Source organism: Danio rerio, chromosome 13 (genome assembly GCF_052040795.2).
Source record: "Danio rerio strain M-AB ecotype USA chromosome 13, GRCz13ab, whole genome shotgun sequence".
Taxonomy (NCBI): Eukaryota; Metazoa; Chordata; class Actinopteri; order Cypriniformes; family Danionidae; genus Danio; species Danio rerio.
This window is the reverse complement of record NC_141033.1, coordinates 44028798-44038915: the sequence shown is the minus strand read 5'-3', so window position 1 is coordinate 44038915 and position 10118 is coordinate 44028798. Positions and strand designations below refer to the sequence as shown.

At 35.0% G+C, this 10118-nt stretch overlaps 1 protein-coding gene across 5 annotated transcripts in view; it reads left to right on the top strand.

The window, feature by feature from the left end:
• pcdh15a (protocadherin-related 15a) overlaps positions 1-10118 on the top strand; it is a 406352-nt gene that overhangs the window by 132813 nt on the left and 263421 nt on the right.

Below are 10118 nucleotides of genomic sequence, written 5' to 3'. Positions count from 1 at the left end.
ACAGTGCTTTATTCACAAATGTTTTCTGCTATATTTTAGTTTTGTGCATGTTTAATTAGCACATTTGGACGGAAACAGCAATTGAATCTGTTTCCACTGATTCCGCAGTAAACAATGATTTTAATCAATTTGTCATAGTCTAATCTCTGTTCGAGTAATGATCACTTTTCTTCACCTAGTAGATTTTTAATAACCAGCCTCTTTTTGAGAATAATTTTACAGTGTGAATTTGTATGTGATTAAGGCGGCACCCTGATAAATAAGGGACTAAGCTGAAGGAAAATGAAAGGAAATATATGTGATTATTAATAATGTTAAAGTTCTCTCATTAACTTGCAAACCTTTTATGTTTACTATCAAAGTTTAAGTTTACTATCAAAAAATGCAGGGTTTCACAACATTCATTTATGTTGTCCCAACACAAATTAATTGAGTTAACTGTTGCCTGTTGATCACCTCTGACCTACACTGTAAAAATGCAGAGTTCCACAGTCTATTCTTGTTGTTCCAACACATTGATTAAGTTAACTTAACACTTCTAACAAATTCATGTGGATTGAGCATAAATAAATTAAGCTGTCCCAATGAAAGCTCAAGAATTGTGTTGTTTCAGCTCATTTTAAATAAGTAGTTTGAATGAGCAAAAAACATATTTTTTGAGTGTACTTTGAGTGTACTGTTTTAGAATATTTAATTTTATTTTCTGAATTTCTTACTCTTGAAAACTTGAAACTGTACTTTTTACAAACTTGATATCTGCAGTCTATAAAATTAGAACAAAAAAATCTAAAGTTTAAAAATACATCTATAAAAATCTGACTTAAAATCTGTGAATTTCTGATGTTCAATATTTATGTTAAGAAATTCAAATGAAGAAATTCAAATTCAGAACAATTATTGAAGGCATATACTATTCAGTTTTATTAAATTACAGTTGTTAATAGTTCAAATAAACACAATTGAAACTCAGATTGTTTTGGAATATTTTTAGCTCCATACTTAACAAATTTAGTGGATTGAACATAAAAGCCCAACTGAGGCCCAACCCCAATTCTACCCCTAAAGCCTGGTTTATACTTCTGCGTCAAGTTATCGGCATGGCCCACGGCGCATGCCTTGCCATGCATTTATACCTCTGCACTCTGTTTCTGTTGTTCTGCAAGAACACTTTCAAGGTGGTAGCTGGCAGTAGGTGTTTATGTTCCTCTGTGTCGAGTTTCTTCACTGGTGTTTTGTTTGTACTGCAAAGTGGCTCAAACTCGCTTATTTTGAGTCGGGAACTGGCAGACATGCAACAACCGTAACCATAAGATAAACACAAAACAACAGTTCCCATCTGGAGCTCCTTCATAGGACTCGACACTTGCAAACACTCGCTCAATTGGGCTCGCATGGCTCTCATCTCCGCCTACACTCGTGAGCGCTACCAAGCTGACTAATCACAGAGCTTGCACTACACGACATTGCGACATGTAGTCACATTTTTTGAGAAATGCGCCGGAGCAAACGTGTGTGCTTGACGCAGAAGTATAAATAAGCCTTTAGGCCCAACCCCTACCCCATTCACATGAAGGGGTTGGTGTGTCCTAATTCTCTTTAGCTTGAAGGCATGTTTTTACAGCGTCTGGTTGAACGTTAATGTTGATTTCTTTTGCATAGATGAAAATGGCCACAATTTAAATGCACAGTACAGGTACAAGCTTATTGCCACAATATTTTGTTATGAAAACATGATATTGTTGCCTACAGTGGTTTTCTGAAGATAAATACCCAACTATATTGCAACTGGAATAACTACAGCAGTCGCCATACTCATATGAAGTAAGACCCTGCGACAACATATGATGACGTGTGCAGGTGTTGTAGTGGTGTCCCATTTCTTAGGGGTAAATGTAATGCCCTTCCCCTCAAGGGTTTCAAGGGCCAAGGGGAAGGTGTAGGGGTACAGAAATAAAATTGGCATTGAGCCTTGTTGTCTCAAGAAAACTCAAGAATTGTGTTGCTTCAGCTCATTTAAACAATGTAGTTTGAACATACAGCAAAATCTTTTTTTGAGTTTGTGATTTTTAGTATTCTCGTGCATTCAATGGAAAAAGTGAGCTTTTTTAAAGTTTTTAAGCACAAACCTTTATAAACTACTCTTTGTAAGAGGCTGTCCCATTCTCTCTCTCCTTTGAGTGTGTGTGTGTGTCCGTCCAGCGGCTCCTGCCAGGTCCTGGATGAAGGCCTGATTGATATCTCTCTGCTGGCAGGAGCACATCTCTGTCCTCCTGCTCTGTTGTTATTTCCGCTCCTCTTTATTCTCTTGAGTGTATTTGTGAGTTCTGGGTTCTTGAATCTCCTCTTTTTTTGTTACCAAGGAAGTCCAGAACTCGCTTCTGAACAAATCACATCCAAATATGTAAACAACACTCTATTTACAGCCGTCTGTGTAGTTTTTATTAAGCACTTTCAAGTAAAACATTAAGCATTTGTGGTTGATGCCGGTTTAAATCTACTAATAAACATTTTATTATTAATCTATTAATAACTTGTTTTAAAGTAAAAACAGACACTGAACAACTCTATTATAACTGGAAGTGGAATATAAATTCACATCTTTGGCACAAAAGATTTTACATTTTGAATTTGTGGGAACATAAATTTATTGAAGTCACAATTATTAGCCCTACTGAATTATTTAAAGGCTTAACTAGGTTAATTAAGCAAATTAAGGTAATTAGAAAAGTCAGTGCTTAACGATGGTTTGCTCTGTAGACAATCGGAAAAATATAATGCTTAAGGGGGCTAATAATTTTGACCTTAAAATGGTTTAAAAAAACTGCAATTATTTTAGCTAAAATAAAGCAAATAAGACTTTCTCCAGAAGAAAAAAATACTATCGTAAATGTTGCAGAAAATCCCTTGCTCATATAAACGTCATGTGGGAAATAATTAAAAAAGAATAAAGGATGGCTAAAAATGTTGACTGTAACTGTACCTGCACTACCATACAAAAGTAAAGATGTTATTGTTTATACAGATTTATTTGGGATGAAATTGATTATAATTGGCTCTGTGTTTCTGCTACGTCTGAAAGCATGTGAAATGAAGACACCACATTGAACAGCATGTTTTTTCTTCTTCTCCAAATTCGCTTCATGACTACAGTGGAGATAATTCCATATAGTCTGTACAAGATTTAGGCATGGACAATATAGGCGATCGCTCAGAGCGGCATCTTACTAGGGGTGACATTGAGACCCCCCCCACATGCTTTTCACTTTTGTCCGTGACACACCACCCTACCTTTCACTTGTGTGAGGCGGCACAATCGTCGATTGCCTAGAGCGCTAGTTAAACTTGCGGCGGTCCTGCATATAGTCCTGTGATTATTTGTCTTCAAATCTTGTTCAACTGCTATGGATATTAACTGGGCTTCTTCTTTGTGGGTGTTTGAAGTTTTCTATGAGAGCACTCTCTGGCCTTTGGAGGAGATAAATTGGGCATCCATCCTTCCCTGACAAGTGCATGACAATTGCAAGTTTAGATTAATCACGATTAAATGCAACAAATGCCCTTCCAGCTGCATTGCAATGCTGGGAAACACCCATACACTCTTGCATTCACACACATGCACTACGGGCAATTTAGCTTATTCAATTCACCTGTACCACATGTCCTTGGACTCAGGGGCGCAACTGATGAGTATGCGGAACACATTTACTAATGGGTATGCGGCTTTAATTTTTGTGGCTTATATTTTTGAATAATCTTTAATTATATTTTATAACAGTGAAGTAATAGTGCCAAAATATTTCCATCAATAAATTAAAGATATTTTTTTCCTCATCAACATGCTTTAAACAAATACATTTCGCAGTTCTGAACACAACTGAAATAGTATAAGGTAGTAAAAGGTATAATTACAAGCATGTTAAGTCGCAAAGAATTAAATCTTATTCCACCCTAAATTTTCCTCACAAAATGATTCTAGCACCTTGACTTGCCTTGCTTTTGAACTTTTTGTACTACATTTGTCAAAACAAAATAATAGATATGGGAGTCCTAAAGGGCAAAATAACTTTGCAATTACTTCCCACATGTATACTGTGAGAGGTGTAAGGTCTGTCTTTGCAATAACAATTTTGAAACTGCTATAATTGAAATAAAAAAGACTGAAAACTGTTTAGTGTTAAAAAACAAACAGAAACACTCTTCCTGAAATGTTCTATTTTATTAAAATGTTGTAGGCAAACTTTGTTTGTTGCTAAAATTAAAATAGTTTTGAACAAATGAGCTACCAAAAGGCCTGATGAATTAATATGATACATAATAAATTCATAAAAGAAGTATATGTTATAAAAATGTTTTTAAATTTAATTAAATACAATATTGTACAGTTAAAAAAATAAAAATAAAATAATATATATATATATATATATATATATATATATATATATATATATATATATATATATATATATATATATATATTATTGTTTTTTTTTTGTTAAAACTGTACAATATTGTATTTAATTAAATTTAAAAACTTTTTTATACCATGTACTTGTTTTATGAATTTATTATGTATCATATAATTTCATCAGGCGTTTTGGTAGCTCATTTGTTTATATATATATTATAATGGATAATTTCAAAAATAGTTTAATACTGCTTGGACTGTGGGGGAATCCGGAGCACCCGGAGGAAACCCATGCGAACACAGAAATGCCAACTGACCCAGCTAGGGCTTGAACCAGCGACCTTTTTGCTGTGAGGTGATCATGCGCCACTTTGAGGCCATTATTATTATTTTTATTATTATTAATTTTGGAAAGGGTTGTGTTGCTTAATATGTGGACCCTGATTTATTATTATTTTTTTTTTGATGGTTAAAAAAAAGTAATAAAACATAAATAATAATAAAAAATAACAACATCATAACTAGGGGTGTCACGATTTCGACTTAAAAGCGAAATCGATTGAAATTCATGCTCAATCTTGATAATTGAATCAAAAAATGGAATCATCAATGCCACGTCAGCTTGGCTTGTTAAGTGGAAAAAAACACGCTAGTTGAAGTGCTGCGAGACAACCTAACAGCTACAACAAACAGCCAAAAGGTAGCATGGCAACTGCAGACGCAGAAGACCCGCCGACATAACTTGAACCCCCTCCTCTTTCACTGAAGTCGCTGATGTGGAGGGATTTTGGATTTTCAGTGAGTTATGTTGACAATATAAAAAAAAAAAAAACACAGTTGCAAGCTCTGCATTGTACACATACAACATTATTCCACCGGTAGCAAGACTAACATGGCAGGGCATCTCTGTTGGCACCACAAAGACATAGATTTATCTATTAAACCGACAAGTGTAACACAAACTACTCCCGTCTTTATTTAGAATAAATCTTCCAAGTAACTCGGTAACTAAACTTCCAAGTAACTAAGTAACACGTGCAAAGGCAATTACAAGCTCGGTAGGAGTATTTATAGTCGTGGACATGCGACCTTATTCAGTGGTAGAACACACCTGTTTTAGGCATTTAATTAGCGTGCTAGAACCGCACTATAAAATCCCAAGTAGAACGCATCTCACAGCTACGGTGATACCCTCCATGTACAATAATGTGAAGGAGACAGTTATTGAACGTCTCAGCAGTGCATTTAGTAGCCTTGACTACAGATTGCTCGACCTCCAGAGCAACACAGAGCTTCATGACTGTCACAGAGCACAAAGGTCAGCTATTATTATATTGCATAGCATATCTTATGCTTTCAAATTTTTTCTTTATTAAATCAAGAATTGAACCGAACCGTGACAAAATCGAAAATATAATCGAGTCGAGGATTTGAAGGATCATGACACCCTTAATCATAACATTTTATACTATTATGAAATCATCGCCATCTGCTTGATTTCAGCAATCTTGTACTGGCCTCCAACAATTTAGACTCTGCTGAATAGTCTAACTTTAGTTGTTGAAGACAGCAACTGTTTGTTTTTTTATTTATTTATTTTTTTATACACCCAAGCTCTTTTCCTCAGTGAGTGGAAGATATTGGCTTGTGCTGTAGATCTTTACTTTCATTAAAGTGTCTCAGGTCTGACTGATTCGTCCCGTCCTCTCTAATCATCCTCTTATTAGACCTGCACAACCTCCCAAAATTAAAAACGTCTCCTGAAAACAAATGGAAAACAAGCTCCACTCAGTCACACTGAGATAACTCCATCCATCTGCTGATTGAGTAGCTACTTATTGGGCTTGTAGAAATCATTCACGTCTGTGGCTGTTTTCCAGAATCTAGTGAGATGCCTATCTAGGCATCATGGCTCCCTTAAAGTTGTCTTACTCCAAATGTTGGAGAGAATATTCATGGTGCAAAAAAAAAAAAAAAAAAAAAAAAAAATTTATATATATATATATATATATATATATATATATATATATATATATATATATATATATATATATATATTATTTTTTTTCTTTTTTTCTTTTTTAAAGCAAATGACATTTTTAAAAATGTCATTCACTGAGGTGTGGGGTACATATTTTAGGTTAATGAATTAGTTTTTGTTTGCAGTGTCAATATTTGTAATTGTATTGACCACAGATATTGTGTTTAGCATGTTTGTAAGCTGATTATAAGTGCTGGGCATATTTGCATACTGTACTCTGCTATTGATTCAAATTCAAATTTTGTTTGTCACATTTATTTGAGTCATACACAGTATGATATGCAGCGAAATGCTTACACAACCACTCGTGAACTTAAAGTAATGACAAAAAGAATACCAATAAGAATCTAAAATATAAATGCAATAGAAAACAATTCCCCAGAGATGGGTTGCGGCTGGAAGGGCATGCGTAAAAACTATAAATAACAGAACAGAGCATTATAATTTCTTAATAAATCGCTAAAAACTACTTAACAAGCTTTATTAAACTTGTTAAGTGCAATGAGGATTCATTTTGGAAATTAAAACAAAAGAAATAAAAGACAACTAAGTAGAGATATACGGTGAGATAGAGATAACACAGTAGAGATATACAGTGTTTGTTGTTTTAAAGTGATAATGAGTGATTAAGAAATTTTTTAGTTTTCTTAGGTAAATTTAGAAAGTTTTTTCATTTACATTTTATTTGTTGAATACATTTTAATTTTTCATTTCATGTCTTAATTATTGTGCATAAATAATAAATGAATAATTAAATAGGCCTAAATAATAATTGATTTAAAGACAATGCTATTAGATCACTGAATCTAATGGTGAAAAATGCTTAGCTGACTTAACTGTTTTCTATTAATTTTAATAGTTTTAAAAAGTTACAACGGGTTTATTTACTTTTTTTTTTAGTAAACTAAAACAATTAAGTCAACTAATACGCTTTTAAGGCGATGTGTTTACTTACTTTTTAAAGTGAACTTTTTCAAATTTTGTTTGTCACATTTATTTGAGTCATACACAGTATGATATGCAGCGAAATGCTTACACAACCACTCGTGAACTTAAAATAATGCCAAAAATAATAACAATAAGAATCTAAAATATAAATGCAATAGGAAATCATTTCCCAGAGATGGGTTGCGGCTGGAAGGGCATCCGCTGTGTAAAAACTTGCTGGATAAGTTGGCGGTTCATTCTGTGTGGCGACCTCGGATTAATAAAGGCACTAATCCGACAAGAAAATGAATGAATGAATGAATGAATAGAAAATAAAAGCAAGTATGAAATATTTAAAGACTTTCAATATTTTGGAAGATTTCAGAGTATGTGGCTGTAGAAAAAATATAAAAGAGCTATCTGTACAAACAGAAACATAAAAGTGTTTAGCAAAAAGTGCATGGTGGGCTCAAAGGGACGAGAAGCGAACTGACAGAAATATACAGTAGCTGTAAATGTACCCTGCTACTTGTAAATGAAGATAAAATAACAATACAGAGCATTATAATTTCTTAATAAATCGCTAAAAACTACTTAACAAGCTTTATTAAACTTGTTAAGTGCAATGAGAAAATTAAAACAAAAGAAATAAAAGACAACTAAGTAGAGATATACGGTGAGATAGAGATAACACAGTAGAGATATACAGTGTTTGTTGTTTTAAAGTGATGAGTGATTAAGACAGCCAATAAATAATAAATAAATTAATAAAGTTTTTTCATTTACATTTAATTTTTTCATTTTATGTCCTAATTATTGTGCATAAATAATAAATGAATAATTAAATAGGAATAAATAGTAATTGATTTAAAGACAATGCCATTAGATCACTGAATCTGGTGGTGAAAAATGTTTAGCTGACTTAGCTCTTTTTTATTAATTTTAATAGTTTTAAAAAGTTACAACGGGTTTATTTACTTTTTTTAAGTCAACTAATACACTTTTAAGGCGATGCGTTTACTTACTTTCTAAAGTGAAATTACTAGGGATGTAACGGTATTGTAAATACCGTCATACCGCAATATTAAATTTTTTCGATATTACCGAAGTCGCATGACTCGGTAAAACTATAGGTCTTCAGAGAAAATTTGCTCAGGCGAATGAAGCGAACGGGAGATAGCTGAAACTTCATTTCCCATCAGCCCCGGCGTGGCCATAATCCTTTGCGGTCTGTTGTCGCTACAGATCCAGTAATGCGGAAATGGAGTGTGCTGCTAGTAGCGGAGATGAAAAAAAGATGGAAATGATCGAACCTAAAGCAGTGTTGTCGCCGCGCGCGTGCTGAATAGCGGTGCTGTCGCGCGCGTTCTGATCAGCTGTGTTGTGGCGCGCGTATTGTAAAGCGCCGAGGGGGGGTTGAGCGCGCATACTCAAGAGAGGTGTTATCGAGCGCCTACTGAAGGGCTGGACTGGACGGAGGTTGTGTCGCATTGCGGGGGCACTTTTGATCGTTTTGGAAGGGCATTTTCTATCCAAGACTAAAAAGGGCATGTACACTGCACAGGTTGAGCCCTATGTGTGCACGTGCCTGCAAGTTGGGGAATACGACTAATAACAGTCATGGGGACTGCAGAAACACAGCACACTGTTCAGATTGATGCAGACATTGACTTGTACCGCAAAGAGACCTCTATCTCACTCATGGTTTGTCTTCTCAAGTGGGGGAAAGACAATGCACAACGTTACCCCACTGCTGTCAACATGGGCCAAGTCATATCTCTCTTGTCCCAGAAACCTCAGTCCCAAATGAGAGGGTTTTTTTCTGTTGCAGGGGACATTGTAAATACCCAGAGATACCAGCTTTTACCAGATTATAATTATATGATAATTTTTCTTTAAACCCATCTCTATCTAAGTGAGTGATTAAATGTTAAATGTGATGAGTTTTCAACAATACTAAATTGAAACTTAATTTTTTTACATGGTTTAATAATTTTTTTGTTATTAAAATTGAAGTTCCTGTTTCAAAGCTAACACATAGATGGCTAATTTGTATGTCATTGACACTTTTGGCACTTTTTTGGAGTATTTTCAAAAGTTTTTTTTTCCTGTAAATGATTCAATAAATACCGTACCGTGACATTCATACCGAGGTATTACCGTACCGTGAAATTCTGATACCGTTACATCCCTAGAAGTTACTAATTGTTTTTTAGTGTAGGTGCTGAATAGAATGTCCCACATTTCAGAGCTTTATTTTGCACTTCCTGACTTGTTTTCCTCACAGATGCTCACATACACCCGTCACATCCATTCAGTTTTGCGTTTGTGCCTTTTATCTTCTCCTCTGTGGATGGATGGTGTGACTATGACATTTGGCTGATAATTGGAAGCAGGATAACTTTAAGCAAATGATGATGTGAAAGCCGCATGAAGTCTGGCACACGAGTCCACACAGCTGTTCACAGCAGCACTGCCGCGTTTTACACTCTCATCTCTTCCACCAACAGCTCTTTTGTGGAATTGTGTAGGTGAGATCTCTTCGTGTCCAGTTCAATATGTCGATGGTTGCAGAAGCTCTTCCAGGAGCTTGGAGAGAAAGATCTGTTCCTGCTGTCTGACTTTTCACATGTGCACACACACATGCACATGTTACACACCCACTAACAGGTGTCCTGAAAAATGTCCCTTCTTGGCTCCATGTCCCCTCTTAGTGGATGTGTAGCAACACTAAGGTTCCCTCTT